Source organism: Callospermophilus lateralis, chromosome 3, assembly GCF_048772815.1.
Source record: "Callospermophilus lateralis isolate mCalLat2 chromosome 3, mCalLat2.hap1, whole genome shotgun sequence".
In the NCBI taxonomy this organism is placed as follows: domain Eukaryota; kingdom Metazoa; phylum Chordata; class Mammalia; order Rodentia; family Sciuridae; genus Callospermophilus; species Callospermophilus lateralis.
The window spans coordinates 7,989,972-8,008,427 of record NC_135307.1 but is presented as its reverse complement, the minus strand read 5'-3'; the positions used below and the strand labels follow the sequence as shown (position 1 = coordinate 8,008,427).

Genomic DNA, 18,456 nt, shown 5'->3' with positions numbered 1-18,456 from the left:
AGCAGACCGACCTAGTTCCTTGTCACCCTGTGGTACAGTCGGGACTGAGTCTCCCTTGGGCCTGGCATCCGTCCGGGCCCTCAATTCCAGAGGCCTGTCCTCAGGAAGCAGCCTGAGCTGGAGTTTGCCAGGCAGCATGACCCAGGCCCTCAGCAGGCCTTCACGTGGACACCCAGCTCTCTCCAAGCCCCCGCAGCACCAGGGTGATAAAGAGCCATTTCTTCTTGCCACAGACGGGGACACCAACCCAAGCCAGGCCAGAGCAGAGCCGAGTTTTGCTTTGCTTTGTTGGTACTGGGGATGGAACCCAGGGGCGCTTTAACACTGAGCCCCATCCCCAGCCCGTTTTATTTTAAGACAGGATCAAAGTTGCTTGGGGCCTCATCAAGTTGCTATAGCTGGCCTCAGACTTTTGATCCTCCTGCCCCAGCCTCCTGAGCTGCCAGGATTACAGGTGTGCCTGGCCAGAGGCATGTTTAGTAAGAGGAAAGGGGTTCTGGGGATTCATTCGGCTTAGAACTTCATGATTCTGGTTCAGAAGGCTCACCTGGGCGGCGACATCCCCAGCTGCCTCCACCCTGTCCAGGGAGGCTGGGGGCAGGGCCCGTGTTGGAAGCATTGCTAGCCCAGGACCCCACAGAGTTCACACTCTGGTCAGCCACTCACCCACCAGCGGGCACTCTCAGGCTTCAGCGGCCCAGGAACATGTGGTATCAGAGACACAGAGGTCAAGAGCCACACACCCTGCTCAGCACGTGGGGTCTAGAGGGGGCCGTGCAGACAGCCACATCGCCCCCCCACATGGGGCCAGGGCCACATGGACATGGGAACCCGGAGCCCCAGGAGTGGGGGCAGCAGCTCCACCAGAGCCAGACATGCGTGGGGAGGCAGCGCACGAAGGCAGAGCAGGTTCCAACCCCCGCAGAGAAGCGCCTGGCGGCAAAGCAGGCCCAGGAGAGGGAGGGCTGGAGTCTGGGAGCCAGTCACAGTCCCACTGCGCAGCCCATGGTCCTCTGGGAGGGCCTGGCCCTTCTCAGGCTCAGTTTCTTGATCGGTGACATGGGGGCCATCCCACCTCAGAGATCCCAGACCCAGATTCAGGAGGTAAAAGGGGACCCCTCGGTGGCAGCGCAGGGGGCTCCCACCTCGCCCATGTCTGGCTCCTGCTGGGTCCCCAAACTCTGCTTCTTGTTGATCAAAACACACAGCCTCTGCTGACATCAGCGGGGAATTCTTGGGCGATCGGAGAGCAGGCCACGGCCCTGGGGTGGAAACCCATGGAGACCACGGAGGCCATGTGATAGAACAAGCCACGGCTGGGACCAGGTCAGTGCCAGGGCCAACCCCGCCGAGGGCTGTGCATGCAACAGCATTGCGGGTGACACCTGAGGCCCCCAGAAGGGAAGCTGAGCCACGGTCTCGGCATCACGTCCAAAAGGACCAGGCCTTGGTGTCCAGGGAGCCTGGCCTTGGACAGGGGGACCCTCAGCCTGGATGGCCAGAGCCCACAACTCCAAGTAGCCAAGAACAACCTAGTGGGAAACAGGATAGAAAGCACCCCAAAGGGTACAGTCAGGTAACAGGGAGAGCCCTGGAGGAGGATGGCCAGGCCCACTGTCCTCCCTGTGTCTCTGAGACTTCAGACCAAGTCCTCTCCCCTCTGCACCCAGGGTGCAGAGCCACAGAACTGCACGGCACCTGGGAGGCAGGCCAAGCCTGGCACTCCATGCCCTCAACGAAGAAGCCACCATCTCTCCATCTGCAGACCTAAGCAGAGGCGTCAGGCTACATGGCCAGCAAAGACCCTGGAATGCCCAGGGCTCTCCTTAAGGGCCAAGAAATGAACCAGGTCATGTCCCCTCCCATCAGCCCCTCTCAGGAAAGGACAGAAATGTAGTTTCAACTCCTGGGCAAGCATGATACACTGGCAGGGCGCCTGCCTAGCACCCTGAAGCAACCAGGCAGGGCCCAGGAGGAGAAGATGTGTGACCATCAAGTGATGCCACCGCAGGCCGGGGGGGGGAGGTGTGTGTGTGTGTATGTGTGTGTGTGTGTGTGTGTGTGTGTGTGTGTGTCTGTGCGCGCCTGCTGTCCTGCCTGCTCATGCCCTCGCACGGCCCCACAGCCTAATCCTCCAGGAGAAACGAACAGAGTAGGAACAGGGCTATAGAAGACAGCAAGGCTGGAGAGCTGTCCCAAAAGATGGCCAAACCCCTGAATCCCTGGGCTCCACCAGCCCCAGCAGACAGGAGGCCGCAGCTTCCCAGCCACCCTGCACGCAGGCGGTTCACCCGCAGGCCCTCCCCAGGGAGAAAGCCCTGTGTGCGCTCTGGCTCCAGCCCTTTGCTCTGGGTCTGAAGAGGCTCCCAAAAGAGCCCAAGCAACTCCAGCCGGAGGACTGAGGAACCAACGCCTGAGGCCTGGCCAAGCCAAGAGTCTCCCTGCAGGTGCGGACAGCCACTGTGGAAAGAGAGCCTCGAAAAACAGGGAAGCCAACTTAGGGCTGGGGCTCCCCACTGGGGGACAGGGATGTCCCCAGGCCTGGTCCAGGCAAACACTGCAGCCCCACAGAGCAGCTGGCACTGTCCTAACAGGAGGAGGGCTTTGACACTCCACCCCTCGGGAATCCAGGGCCTCTGTACCTGGGCATCAGATACAGGGCACCAGGTGCTGCAGACCCGGGTCATGTGGACAAGACCCTTCCCCCGCTGCAGTGGTCATCATCACAATAACAAGGGCCATAACAGCCCACCTTGCCGAGGCCCGCACTCACCTCTAGGAAACATCATATCTCCGTGGAGCAACTGAGGCTGGAAGACGGATGTCAAGTCAGTCTCCCAGCCAAGCAGGGCAAGGCTGGTCAAGCCCAGGCCTCTCTCACACCACATCAGGCTCTCTGCCCCCAGCTCTGCCTCCGGAGGCTCTGAGGGCAGCAGAGGCCTGCTCCCACCCCAGGAACCGCGCCAGCTGCAGCCGACCCCACTGTGCCCAGTCCCACCAGGGAGTTGCTCCTGCCCCGCTCCCTCACCGTGCCCTTTGCTGCTCTGTCCTCTTCTCAGAGTGTCACAGCAGCTGGTTGGAGAACCTGCCTAGGTGGGTGGGGGTGCCCTTGATATACACATGTGCACCTACACACCTCCCATGGATGGACATACATGTGAACACAGTTTGCACACTCAGTACATGCAGCCAGACACACTCCTGTGTACACATGCATACTCACAGGCAGGCACAGATGAGTGCCTACATGCATATGCCTGTGACCACATTTCTGCACGTGCTTACACACACATGTGCACTCCACATGCTTACATACACATGCCTGCAAGGGTGCACGTGTATACACACACACCCCTCCTCTGGCCACCTAGGCCACCAACCTCTACTTCCTGGGGCTGCGCTTGTCCTCTCTGATACAAGTGCCCGGCCTTGACCCACTGGCCCATTTCCCACCCCGAGGGAAACACCCGGCTCTCCTCAGCCCCCACCGCGGGGTCCTTTCTAATTCTTTCTTTATTTTATGGGAAATTTAATGAGTAAACAAATGGCTTTTCCAGCCTGTGTTTCTCATCATCTTCACAGGCTTTTTCTTCTTACTCATAAAAAGAGGAAACTTCAACTTAATACAAGTAAATGAACTTGAACTCCTGCCCATCCCCACTCCCCCACACATCCCAAAAGAGAAACGTTAGTTCCAAACTCAGAAACCACACTCGGGATCCCATTCCAAGGCGGAAGACTTCCCCCACCCCAGCAGCTGACTTCCACTCACCCTCATCCTCCCACGATCGTCTGTGTCCCCAGAGATGCCTCCGACCCCAGGACCCACCATCCCACCCAGTTCACCGGAGCAGCAGGTGGGCTGCAGAGACCTGCTCAACGAGGAGAAGCAAAAGCAAAAGGAACCCCATATCTCCAAAGTCAAATCGGGCACCCAGGGCCAGAGAGATGCAATTCAGGGCTGGTCCAACAGCTGCCCCCTGCACAGCTCAAGACCTGTTTCTAAAATGTGTAAACCTGCAGTTTCCCCTAGGCCTGAGCAAGCAGGCAGCCAGCAGTGCAGGAAACAGGCCCCAGAGTACACCTGCCCAGGTCTCTGCCACCCTGGGCTTCTGCTTTCACCCAGGCTCAGGCACAGCCTCCTGAGGGTCAGGCCTCATCCTGGACATATGGGAACAAATCAAGACCCAGACGAACCACTGCCTGCTGTCACGATGGAGAAGTGCAGGGACCCGTGTGGCAGGGCAGAGGTGGCACTGACCTCAGCCCCAGGATCAGTGAAGACTTCCCAGAGGACATCTCCACCCCTGGGACCTGAATCTGGGCAGGACGTGGACCAGATTCCCATGGACCAAGCCCTGTGGGGGCGAAGGTCAGAGACAAAGCTGAGGGAGGCAGATCCCAGGCCCATGTGGTTCCCCAACCTCCTCCACCTGCTTTTCCCCAAAGCAGGAAGTCTCTGAGTCCATCCCCAGACCCCAGGGACACCTCCCTGCCGAGGTCCCTTTGATCATTATAATACCACCAATCTGCAGACCAGTTCACTGGGGGAGCAGACATGAGCCGGTCTCCACCTCCACCTGCACAGGAAACGCACTAGGAGAGAAGGGACCCCAGATTCTGTAGCAAGGCCAAGCTCAGAGCAGAGGACCTGCCCTCATCTATCTGCTTAGAATTCACATGAGCAGCCAGACACCAAAGCTTTTCAACCAGACATTAATCATTTGCAGCAATTAGGTACCCGGGACCATGCAGAGGGAATCGGAGGAACCCCAAGCACAGTGCCTGAAGCACTAAACAGAAAGGCCGCCCGGGTGTGCATCAGCAGAGGAAAGGCGGCCCTAAACTTGCCCCTCTCGGGTGCCCTGCACAGAGCCCTGACTGCAGTCGATGGCAGAGGGCGGCGATACCGAGCGCCCTGTGGATTATTCAGAAAGGAGGTATAATTGAAAGGATTAACATGAATGCGATGTTTCCCTTCCGAAAATTCGAGGAACGCCAAAACAACTCTCATCTGGGCTGGTATGACTCATGTTTTTAATAGAAGAACTTAATTTTCACTTGTGAGGAATCTGGGCACAGGGAAACATTGTCTAAGAAATGTTCATTTTACTCCACGGACAGCAGTAAGAGCCACCACCCCAAAAGTAAAAATAAAGGCTCCCCCAACCAGTGCCTGGTCTCCCAAGCTGGGCCATGAGCCACAGGGTGTGTCCGCCATCAGCTGGGACAGACTGCAGGATTCCAGAGGGGAAGTATGGGCTCTGAAGTCAGCTGGACAGGTCCTTGCTCGGCGTGCCGGCCTGACACAGCCTCATGTCCTCTCTGGGGCACACTTGGGCTGCACCCCACCAGGCACACACCCACACCAGGCCTAGGGGGGCACTTTCTCCTGATCCCAGAAGGCCCCAGATGACACAGCTCCTGGTGCCAGTTGAAGAGAGACCCTCCAGTGCTCCTCTCCCCAGCAGGGCTGGCTGGAGAGGGAACAGGGCCCAGGAGACTGAGCCCCAGGACGTTAGGTCCTCCCTCTTGCCAAGGCCTGTTCCCCAGACCCAGCAGAGGCAGGTGGAACCTGGGCTCAGGAGTCGCCACTGATCAGCTGCCTAATTGATGGAGATAACTTTACCTGCCTGGGTTACCTACCAAGGAGATAAAATGTCACAGACGCTCCCCCATGTCCCACCCCACCCCACCGCCTGTTCCTAGCTCACCCTGCAGAGGCTCTGCCTCCCAGGGCCTTCAGCCCCCGTCTTCCCACTCAGGGCTCCAATGAATGGGAGTTTCACATAAAAACTAAACCCTGGGACCAGGCTTCCTGCAAGCCCAGGACCTGGCAAGATGCTATTTTTCTGCCTCTTGCTCTTATTGACACAGGCCCCCAGCAGGTCCCAGGTATTGAGCTTCCAGCCCCCCTAAAGCAGGGAGGGATCATGGGTGCCAAGCATCAAGTGCTGGCTGGAGCCTGCAGGACCCAGGGAACCCCATCACATGCCTGAAGCGCTCTGTGAGGGAGTTTCCGTGGATCACCCAGGGATAGAGGATGCTCGAGATACCTGTCTTCTGGAGCCACAGCGGGAAATCTCTTCTGAGCACCGGGGACCATTCACCAAGGCCTCCGATCAGACCCTCTGTCCCCAGCCCAGCCCCAACCACCCCCCAGCCCCCACCCTGCAATTAAGAACAAATATCCCAATTCCCCCTCCCTCATTCTCCCCCACCCCTGCCCCGGCCAAGGGAGAGGCACTAATTTATAAGTTGCAGATAATGTCACCCACCATTCATCCAAATGTGTCACTAACATCCCATTAGACTGTAATTATTTTTTAATTAAAACTAAGAAAACTGGCATGCCTGAGCCGACTTTATGCATCTGTTATGGGTTAAAATAGCTTTTAAAAAATGTTTCAGAGACCGCAGTCTATTGTGGCCGCGGCCTCTGCCAAAGGAAACGCAAGCTTGCTTATTTTCTCCGTGGGGCGCAACAGAGCCTGTGTGTGTCGGCACAGAATCGGCTGGCCGTGAAAAGAATTCTAAATAAAACACAAACATGGAATTTGGCAACGCCACAGAAGCAAGCTTAAGACTAATTCCAGCAAGCGGACGACTCTCACATAGTAAGTCTGGCTCCGGCGTAAATGAAACCAGGCACTGTAAAATACCAAGGCAAGTCGGAGTTTCAACTTAAAGAGACAGGACGCGGATTCCAGGTATCAAAGCTTATTAAGCCGGCTCGCCCGGCTCCATAAATCCATAGGTTATTAGCTGTTTGCTCTCAGCCAATCCCTTCGTAAAGAGATGTATAGTAAGAGAGAGGAGGCAGAGGGGCAGAGAGGAACGACAAATGAAAACCACCACTTTGCACTTGACTTTTAGTGCAGCCATCCTGGAAAAACTGTGTTCATTATCTCAATTACAGGAGAAAGACCCTCTGAGACCTCAGGATACAAGCCCCAAACAGGAGAGGAGGCGAGGGAGGTGAGAGCTGCGCGGGAAGGACAGAGAGGGCCCCCAGGAGCCAGGGCTGTCAGAGGCGGCAACAGAGGGCGGGGCCGTGGGCAGGCTGCAGTACCCCCCACCTGACGGCAAGGGCCAGAGGGGGAAGATGGCAACAACAACAAAAGCGTAACAGTAAGGCTGCCGCCGTCCAGAGACCAGCTGCTGCCCAGGACGGTCCCAGCTAACAGGGAGGGCTCTGGAACCCGCCACCCCCGTCCCCTGACAGCGCCGCCTTCCCCACAGAATGGAGGTGAGGACATCCAGATGAAGCCCTCAGCAGCAGCCACGTGGCCCTCTGTCATTGCTGACCATCCCACTCGCTGGCACTGTCCTCACTTCACAGATGAGGAAACTGAGGCTCCCAAGCCCAGGCTACCTGCCTGAGGCCAGAGGGCACATCAACATCACAGCGGGGAGGGGACCAGCCACCCACATCCATGGTCCTCACACACCCTCCTGGGCTGGCCACATGCTGGACCGGCCACAATCTGCAAGACTGGGCTCCCTGAGACTGGGGTGCAGTGGGGGCTCAGTCCCCTCCAGAAGGGGATTCCTCTCCAGAGAGAGACCTGCCCCCAAAGGCTTCCGCAGGCCTCAGTGCAAAAATAAGGGCAGGCCACAATCCCAGAAAAGTCACCAGACTGGGGACACCCTGCAGCAGGCAGTGGTGGGAGGGACCCGCAAGGTGCTGAGGGTTCCCCTCAACACTCTTCGCAGGGTACACACGCGAACACACACATACTCCAGCATCAGTACACACACACACCAACATAAATACACACACAGCAGCATAAATATACACACACCAGCATAAATATACACAGACATATACATACACACAATACGTGTCCACACACATACATGCACAGACCCACACACGCACACACACCAGCATAAATACACACATCATAAATACATGTCCATGTACATACATGCACAGACATGCACACACACCAGCATAAATGCACATATGCATACACATTCATACACACACACCACCATAAATACACACAGACATGCACACACACACACACACACAAGCACCCGCCTCCCCCCCCCACAAATGCACACATGCACAGATGAACACTTTTATTTTGGAGTCGGTGCCAGGCCTGAGGACTCTGGCAGAGGCAATGGGAAAAGCCAGGGAGAAGATCACAGGAGGCAACGTTTCCCTGGACGAGCATGGGACGCCCCCCGCCCCCCCAATCCTGGCTATTTCCTGCAGCTCTGCTCAGCCCCAGATCATCCTGGGGTGGTCAGGTCAGACTCACCCCAGGGAACCCTCCACCCCCTGCCCAGAGATGAGCCTGCTGCCATTCTCCAACGTTACCAGCTACCTGCCCAGGCATGACCAGGACATCCCAGGCCACCAGCATCCACGAAGGCCACAGTCAGGCCACTCATGAATGGTCTCATCACACAGACACTCGGCAAACTGGGACCAAAGACTGGGCTCCCTAACCTTGGGCCCTGCTACTAGCCACTCCTACTCTGCAGGCCTCGGGCAAGCTCTGTCACCCAACATGGTGACATCACCACGCACCGGTGGGCTCCAGGCTGCTCTTCCTGAGATGAGGCATAACGAACATCTTAGAAGATGCAGGCTATAAATACCCCCCGGCTTCTCAGAGCTGGTTTACAAAAATAATTGTGTTTTCTTAAAAAAAAAAAAAAAAAATAGATTATAGGCAAGTATGGGTCTAGCTATTTTTAGCTTCTATTCAACTCTGCTAATTTTTCTCATAACAATCATTTTTTTTAAACCATCCCCCTCTTGTTTGTAACTGCACTCCCATTTGGCACAGGGACAGGGCTGGGGGGCCAGATGTGACCACACAGCCTTCTGTGACTATGGCGCTTGAGGGCTGGCCAGAGGTGCCAGGTATCTGAGAATCACGAAGTTCCTGAGCAAAAAGGCACATGTGGCCGCCTCGTCAGAGACTGATTCTGGGTTCCATGCAGGAGACACCTGGGGGGTGCCTGAACCTGTCCCAGTCCTGAACCTGTCCCAGACCGCAGGAGGTCCAGAGGAGACCAAACTGGGGTTCCTGGCCTGCGGGGTCTTTGAGCCAGCAAGGGCACGTACAGGGCTGGTTGGTGGCCCCTGAAATGATATGTGCACACGTACCTGAGCAGGGGACCTGTGATGTGAGCTTGCTGGAAAAGGGGCCTTTGCAGCTCTAATTAGGCTAAAGATCAAACCCCCCTGGATGATCTAGGGGGGTCCCCGTTCACGTCATCGTCCAGAAGAGAAGACAACCCTGCAGAGGGTGCCAGGTGACCAGGGAGGCAGGGATGGGGCATTGTGGACACCAGCCAAGGACACCTGCAGCCACCAGATGCTGGACGAAGCCAGAAGGACCCTCCCAGGAGATCTTGAACCTGTGGCTCCTCTACTGTGAGAGAACAGACTTTGTAGGTAAAAGCCACCTGGTTTGTGCTCATTTGCTACAGGCAGGCCTCTGCCTGGGCCCCTCATAGAGGGCGACAAAAATCAGAGCCCAAATCATCAGCCTCATAACTACCTTCTCCCATCTACGAAGGACCCAGGGCCACACGTGGGAACCCCACTCTCCAGTCCTCGCGCATAGAGGGTTCCACTGAGACAGGGACCCCCTCCCAGGAGGCTCAAAGAGGGGCAGAGCGTGCCTTGGGACACCTGGAGAGCCTTCCCAGCCCCCAGGGTCACTGCTTCTAAATACAGGGCTCTCTCTCTGCTAAGCCACTCTGTCAGATCCTTGCCCTGAGGACCAGGCAGAAGGGAACTCGCCCATTCGCAGAATTTTCTTCCCCAAACTCTCAAGTTAGGTCAAGGTTTAGCTGACTGCTAAAACCTTGTCCTGGGAGACGAGGCTGTCATGGGGAACAGTACGTGAAACTGGGGTGCTACGCTCAAAACAGTGAAGGAGGCAGCCCAGGGCAGGAGCTGCAGGCGCCAAGTCCGGGCCAGAGGGGCCCGGGTGCCAGTCCACACTCTCAGGCTTATTACCACGAAGCTTGGTCCAGCTGTTGCCCACAGCCTTGAGAGACAGTGTCCTCAGGGCTAAAGTCCAGCAACCAGAACCCTGTGCACTAGGGGTGGGGGTGTAGAATGGCACAGCCATGTGGGAACAGTTTGACTAGTCCTCAAAAAGGAGAACCCATCCCCATGAGATCCAGCAATCATAATGATGAAGATTGGCCCAAAAGATCTGAAATGCCTCAGAGAGACATTCGGACACCCAGGGGAGCATCGTCCACTGTACTCAAGAAGCAGCGATGGCCCAAGCGCTCCCTGACGGGCAAATAGAGGAGAAAACATGGTCCATCCGCCCAGGGACAGGATTCAACCCTACATAGGAAGGAAATCCTGTCACCTGCTGCCACGCGGCTGACCCTTGGGGACACGAGGGTGGGTGCAATGCGCCAGCCAATAAGGACAAAGGCCAAGGGAGTCCACTCTTGTGAGGTCCCTGGAACAGTCACTTTCAGGAAGCAGGAAGTAACATGGAAATGCAAGGGCAGAGCTGGAGCTTAAGGGGGACAGAGTTCTGTTTGGGACAGACGATAGTGACAGTTGGGTGACAAATGCAGTGTACCTAAGGCCACTCAACTGCACCCTGAAGATGGTGAGAACTGTAAGTCCTCTGTATCTTTTAAAAAGCCCCAATCCCACAATGCCATGCTAGTATCAGACTCAAGGGAGACACTGGGCAGTATCTAGCCTATGGCACATAGTGGGTCCTCCATCACTGGTTCCGTTCATGGGTGAATCGAGAGTCAATGAGCTGGTTAATAACACAGGAGAAATTCAGAGCAAAACAACCCGAGTCAGAAAGAACTGGCTAAACACAGCACCCAGAGCAGAGAGGTACCCCGGGAGGTGGGGAGGGGCAGACCTTGCCTGCCAGTTATCCCTCTTATTAACAAAGGCAATAATTTTAAATGTCCAGTTTTATGGAAAGATTCCAACTGCCCCTGTTCCTGCAAAGAGCGACTCCCTTTTTGCATTAACCTCTGTGGAGAAGTCCTGTGTCCTCTGACCCTCTGTTGAAACCATAAAATGCAGGCGTTTGTACTACCTAAGGTGCGGCCGGCGGGCCCTTGGCAGCTCCATGACTCACTGGCTCAAACCTCTCCCTCGGCGGCCCCGACTCATACCTGCCAGGTGAAGTCCAGCGGGAGGGGCAGCAGGCCCCAGGCCCAAAGTGCCCCAGGCGGCAACCCCAGCTCTGCTGCCTACCAGCCGCACTTCACCGAGCAAGCAGGGACCCCTGGGGACATCAGCCTCCTCACCTGTGGAGTACAGAAGAGGCTGCCCCCGAAAAGAGGAAACCTAGGTTCAGAGCTCAGAAGGCCGCTGCCCAGGGCTCGGCACAGAGTGGGCTTGCAGAAATGGCCTGGCTACAACCTGGTAGCCCCATTGCCAAGTGCAAGAAGGACCTAGATGGGAAAGAAAATCAAGGCTGACGCTTCACCTGCCTCTGACCCCACACTGAGGTCACCGCCACCCATTCTCAGCCATTATTAAATAAAGTCCACATAGGTGGCCGCGGGGAGGGTCAGGCTATGATCCTCCTGAGGCCTAAGGGGGTCTTCGGAGCCCCCTCACAGAGGGGCCCCTGCCCACCACGGTTTCTTCCTGCTGCTTTGTGGAGGACATTGGCCTACCTAGATTATGTTTGGATGAACTCTATTTCATGGTTAAAACTATTTGGATTGGATTGTGAAATGTGTACAGCACACAGCCCCTCCACCCCTACCCTGCCCTCGGGGTTTGCAAAGTCAAGGACATACTGTTCCCCTCACCAAAAACACGCAAAGAACACCTCAAGCCTCTTCAGGACATACACCTGGCTCCTCTCAGGTGCAGAGAAGTCGATTCTACTACGACAGGGAGGTGGGTTCTCTGTAGAGGGTGGGGCTGAGGGCCTTTCTTTCTCTCACAGATGCAGACACATCCTTTGCAGGGTCTCCCTGGACACCCATCAGTACAGCCCAGGCACCCACAGGCCCCAGCCCCCATGCACCCTGGAGGAAGGGTGCTGAGCCAGCCCATGCAGGCTGGGTAGGACCTGGGGCCAAGGCCCTGACTCCCACTCCAATCCCAGAAGCCCACTTTGAGGGCACTTTGATGCAGTTCCAGGCTTCACCTCTGAGTCCAAAGTTCCTCCTGGTGGTCTCAGGGTCCGTGACTCTGTTTCCCCATAAGTCCAGCCAGGCAGAGATGGAGGTGACTGGGGCCAGAGGGAGCCTTCCAGTAAGACACCCTGGACCAGGACGTCTGTCACTGACCACACTGGACCAGAAGCCACTCCCCCTGCCCCAGCTCACCTTTCAGAGGAGTAAAACACAGCTGTCTCCTGGAACCTCCCCACTCCCTCCCATGAACTTGGTCCATTTGTTTATTCTTTTTAGATAGAGAAAGGCACCAGGGAGCACATGTCTCACATCACGGCACAACAAGGCTCCAGAGAGGCGCTCTCCCCACTGTGGGCCCCTCCAGGGCAAGGGCCTGGCAAAGACCCCCTCTCTCTCACTTCTGCATCCCCCACTTCTAGCCAGGGGTCAGGCACAGGCATGACCAGTGAAATGAAGGAACCTTGGATCTGCCCAGGATGTTCTGGTGTGATCTGGTTTCCCTCTGGCCTGTTCCATCTCCATTGTCCATGTCCAAGTGGCCAATGCAGCCCCCAGGAAGTGGGAAGGGACAGCCAGGAGCACACTGAGGCAAAGCAGACCTGAGTTGGAGTCTCAGTTCTACCCTTTGTGTGCTCTGCAACCTCAAGTAGGTTGTTTGGCCTCTCTGAGCCCAGTGTCCTCCTGGGCAAAGTAGGGGGCTCTCTCTTCTTAGGGGCAAGATGAGAACGGGATACGGTGTCCAGGCAATAAGGACACATAGTAGGTTCTTTAGGAAACAGCAGCAAGCCCTAGGAATACAGGTAATAGTGGCCCTTCCTCCCCTACTAAGAAAGTGCAGGCAAGGGACTCAGTTGGCAGACTTGTCATCAGGGGGCAGGTCCCCGAGGTCACAGTGTGGCCCTGCTTCTCAACACTGCTTGCCCTCTCCCACTCCTTCACCCTGGCAACAGCTGAGGCCACAACCACATGGTTTCTATTCAGGGGACCTCCTAACACAGGGATGACGAGCAGATACTTCGGGTGTCCCCGTTCTGCAGGTGAGAAAACTGGGGTTTAGAGACAGCAAGTGGCTGGCTCGCGTCCCACACTCACCCCCATTCATTCTGAGAACCGAGACCAAGGACGGGCCCACCTCTGGAGCTTCCCACTCCCTGGAGCGCTCCCCCTAACACAGGTGCATGACAACCCTGGCATGACACTCATGCCACTGAGCCCTGAGGACATGGCAGCCAGCAACCAAGGCACACACACCAGACGCAGAGAGGACCTTCCCACGCCAGACAGCAAAGCTGAGCCCCAGGGGCCACACGTGGGGCTTCTCACTATAACATGTCCACCTGCCACGTCCAGTCGCAGGCTTCACGCGGAGCCTCGTGGTGAGGAGGTAAGGAGCAGTTTTTCCACAGCTTCCCCTAGTGACAGATGTCCTTTGTGGTTTTCAGTGTGAACTCAAAAGGGGCAGTGTTGCCTGGTGGGTGGCGCCTGAGGGACCTAGGCCTGAGTCAGCCTGACCACCCACATCTTGTGGCATGTGTCCCCCTGTGTGCCTCAGCTTCCCCCATCTATCCAATGAAGGGCCTGCATGGGGCGACCTCGCCTGATGTGGGATGGTTGAAGACTGCGGCCTCGGGTCACCCAGGGCAAAGCCGCTTCTGGCCAGTCTGCTACACATGGAGAGCAGCGCCCAGGCTCCTCCACCACTTTCAAATCCCCCGCAAGGGAGCAGCGACCGCCTTGCTCCGAGGTCTCTTGAGTCGGGCCAGTGCTGCTTCTTCACATCCACTAACTGCTTGAAAGCACTGCATCCAGCGCTGCATTAAAAATTAATTACACATGCTATTTTATTGCCAGTGCATAATGTAATGAGCACCAGCTGTGCTAAACAGCCAAACTCCTTTTTAAGACAGCTATAAAAAAAAAAAAAGGAAGAAAGATAGAAAGAAACTGCACTTCCAAATGCCTCTCCCGTCAGAGCAGAAAAACAGCAACATCTTGTACGGATTTGAACAGAATTCTTTGATTTAGCTCTGCCTGCAGAACGTCGTAAGGGCCGGCGCGGGGACTGAGACGGTCTGTGTCAGGCTGCGACAGTGGGTCTCCTCCGGCGTGGCTAGGACCTTTTATCTAAGGATGGTCACCCCTGTAGGAGTCCTTCGGCTGGCCCCACTCCTGGCCCCTTTGGCCCCTGGAGATGTGATTTTCCAGCTACACTGGACGGGGGACTTTTCAGGAGTCCACTAAAGCCCCTTGTCACCTTCGGCCACCTACAAGGCCCCAGAGAATGGGCTTCCTGCAGCTCTCCGTGGCGCCCCAGGCACTTCCTCTAGTGGCCGAGGGTGGCGCCTGGTTGCCAGGCAGGCGGTGGAGGAAGACCTCGCAGCAGAGCATCCCAAGAGGACACACGCCAGCGCGGAATCCAGGAACTGGCAGGAAGGACTCTCGGGGGACGCGGTGAATGCTGGGTCCTGAGTGCTGGGAGCGGCAGCCCCTTGGGCAACGTAGGCGTCCCGGAGAGCGCTTTATCTACCAGAAGCCAACCCCACTGACCCTGGGACCTGGACGACCCTAAAGACTAAAGACGGCTACTGTGCAAGGGAGCCAGTCCCAGGGCACTAACCGGAAGGAGGTCCATCCACAGCCTCCCTTCTCTTCTTCACCCCATACTCACCCCTCCCTCCAGAGTCCCAGAGGAGGCCCTAGTGCCCACTGCAGCCCTGCTGAGCATTAGCGGGGGCTCGGGGAGGTGGCCGTCTGTCCGCAACGCTGCTGGGCTGCACATGGATCCTCCGCTGTTAATCAAACCCAGTTCAGAAAGCAACTCCAGCTTGCTTCTTGTTCTGGTATGAAATGTGCAAAGCGCAGACCATATCATTAACATAAAACTTCCAGAAATAAGGCCACTTTCCAGACAGACTGTATTAATTGCATCAGGCCTTTGCAGCGAGGGTGGTCTAATCCACGGCCTCCCATTGGACGGCTCCGGTTATAAAACCGACACAGAAGGAACGCTGGGATATAATTGAAGGAGGAGAGAACGATAGATTCTACTGTTCAACCCTACTATTTACTTACAGGTATTCTTTTATCTTTATTGTCCCTTTAACCCATGCCAAGAAACCCCAGACTACTTAAATAACACAGCAAGCACAATTTCAGTAGAAAAGTAAATTGAATTTAACTTTACAAGATTGCCCTGTGATTTCAGCATATACTAATGACTGCAACTGACTCCCTCTATTAAATCCAAACACTTCCACTTCCCCGAGCCGGGATCCTGTGTGTTCTTGCATGAGACCTTGAACTTCTCCAAGCGCATGTATTAATCACTGTGGCTGATGACCATTTGCAGCCTTTAAATATGCAATGAAGTGTCTACGTTCCTTTTTCGCCTCCTAAGGCTGGTGCATGATCTGCGGCAGCCAAGGCGCTCAATACCTTTAAGTGTGATGCCAGGCACGCAGCTTGAGAGGACCTCCACAGTGCCAGGCACCCAGCACTGCCAAGTAGGAAGCCCTTCTGCTCCTGTGGGTCCGCTCAGCACAAGGCACTGTTCTCACACTCAGCACCTGGCCTATGTGACCCCAGGCAATCCTAGGATCAACCCCAGGAGCTAATATTACCCCCCAATTTACAGATGGGGAAATGGAGGAAAGGAGAAGGGCCATGGCCCATCTGAGGCCACCCAGTTCACACTGCACCCCCCAGAAATCTGATACGCTCTGATGACCACCTTCCAATCACAGAAACCTCAGAACAGAGAAGCACTGGGGGGAAGGGGAAGCCCAGCAATCTTCAGTAGCCTCCTGAGTCCGCCACTTCTGAGGGGCTTGCTCTTACTTCCCACCCTCTGCCCCCATATCCATCCTGGAGCCCCCACCAAGCCCCATGCAGCCCCCAGTGATCTGCTTCGGAGAACAACATGAAAATGTCTATGTGAATGTATATATGAGTGCGTGTGTGTGTGTTGGGGCGGGGGGGGTGTATTTAAAAAAAAAAAAAAACAAGGCTCAAAGAGGAGCAATGACATCTTCAAGTCCACTGACCAGACCGGACCACAGGCACCCCACAGCCTTCACTTGGAATTTCTCAGGGAAGGTTTTGAGCCCCAGCAGGGCCTCAGCTCAGAGCCCCACATTACAACAGCAGAGTCCACAGGAAACGGGCCCAGAGTCCCTGCTCCCCACTGTGACCACCGTAGGAGGCCCAGGGTGGGGGACTGAGCTTCTGGGACCCTGGGATGGAGGTGAACCACACCTGTATGCTTCCCCCCCACAGACTCACATCTTCTATAAATAACCGAGAGTGCATTTACAGCACACAGTTAACCTGTATGTGATACATTTGCACAGGGGCTTGCCCTACTAACTTCAAGAGATGGGTTCAACGCATCCTCATCCAAAAGGGACAAAACAAAGTGAGAATGGCAGCACCGCTCCATTGGTACAGTGGACTGATTCCTCCTAACCATTACTGGGAATTGAACGACTCCATTCCAGCTACTAATTAAACAGGCACTAAAAACACTTAAACATACAGCCCAGTGACAGGGACAGAAACCACAAAGGGACAAGAACCACTGGAATGGGATATTTTCAGGTATTGAAATTGATCAGCAAATATGACAGTCCACTCTAGTGCAGGCTAATAAGCAGGGACCAAAGGAAGAACAAGAAAAGCACTGAGTGTGGAGCAGAGGGTGGGAAGCAAGAGCAGGCCCCTCAGGAGTGGCTCCCGAAAGGCCCGGGAGCTCACCACTGTGGTCCCAACCCCAGGAACAGTGCCTCACCTTTGCCCACTCTTCTCCCCAAGCATGGCATTGCTCGCAGGCCAGAGCCCTGGAACTTCTGAAGCCCTAAAATCCAGAGATGCGCCCAGGCCACTGACAAGGCCGGTGCTGGACAAGGGCGACTTCCTCACTGCCTGATCTCCCACCTTCCTTCTCACCCCATACCTTCTTCCCCGCAGCAGAATGCAAGCTGCAGGTGGGCAGGAGCCCACACTCTGTTTGCAGGGTGCCTAAAAGCAGGTGCCCAAGAAATGGCTTTTGGCTGAAGAATGAGCGGGTGCATGTGAGCCGTGACACCACCACGGTGTCTCCAAGGCTCATCCATAAAGTGGGGGAGTAAAGTGTGAGCCTGCTGTGAGGACTGCGTTTAAGAACTCACGCAAATGCCGGGTGTCAGGCAGTGCCCACACTAGGCATGGCCCTCATCAGGAGCCCAGTAGAGTACGTGGGGACAGATGATGGCAGAGTTCACAGGGAGTCAGGCAGGGCAAACCTTGCTCATCCTCCACTGCACAGAGGAGGCTCCCTGGGAAGAGAGGTGGCCTGCTCAGGAGGCCTCCCAGAGACAAATCCCAGTCCTGCAGCCTTGGCCCAGCCACATGCCCTCCCAGACTTTGCCCCCACCTCCACTCCCATCTGCACAACTGGACTGCAGTGGCTCCTGCCTGGCACTCCACAAAGCTGCCAGGAGAGCCCACCCTGTCAGGGAGGTGCCTGGTCCCGTAGCTAACTCTCCTCCACTCTGGCTGCTTCTAAGGAGGGCCAGAGCCAACAGAGGGTTAAGCAAACTCGGGTGCACCTCTGGCGAGGGGATCGTGTTTCTACATGCAGAACTTGACCGAGTCCGGTCGTAAACACTCAGGCTGATCTTTGATAGCGTGGCCCCCCCAGTGGCTGCAAGGCTGCAGGGCTGCTGCACTAATTACAGGAAGCCATGAGAGTGGGGCAGCCACCCAAACAGAGCAGACAACCCTCGCTGGGCAAAAAGGTCCTCCCCAGACTCACAGAGCAATCGACAACCAAGCCAGTACAGGAGCCCCAACCACCCTGGGGAGCAGGCGGCCCCAGACAGGCAGCCAGCTTCTTTACAAGTAGTTCCAACTCCTTCCCGGGTGATTCTGATGTTTGAGCATTTAAGGCACAAGCCCAGTAAAAAACCAGAACTTCCCCCTGGAAGCCAGATCCTATGATGTCATCACCCGTCATAGCAGGGTGGCACTGAAGGCTGCGGGCCACCCCACCAGCAGGAAGGCCAGGAGTTCCTGCCCTAGAGCAGAGGCTAGCAGGGGCCATTTGCAAAGCTCATGCTCCACCAAGGACTGTCCCTTGGGACAGCATCAATCAATGAAAAGCAAAACCTGCTCAATACAAAGTCTTCCTTTGACATCTTGAGTCAAGAGAAAGCCTGCAGTGTGCCTGGTGACGGGGCAGGAACAAATTGAATCTGCCCCAGCTCTGCAGCCACCCTCTCCTTTCCTAGCCCCTGCCACGGAAACCAGGCCACAGCCATGTCCACGTGAGTCTGTGTCAGCATCCTGGCTCACGCA

At 55.9% G+C, this 18,456-nt stretch overlaps 1 protein-coding gene across 6 annotated transcripts in view; it reads right to left on the bottom strand.

The window, feature by feature from the left end:
• Bcl11b (BCL11 transcription factor B) overlaps positions 1-18,456 on the bottom strand; it is an 85,351-nt gene that overhangs the window by 28,095 nt on the left and 38,800 nt on the right. The gene's annotated exons all lie outside the window — the stretch shown is intronic.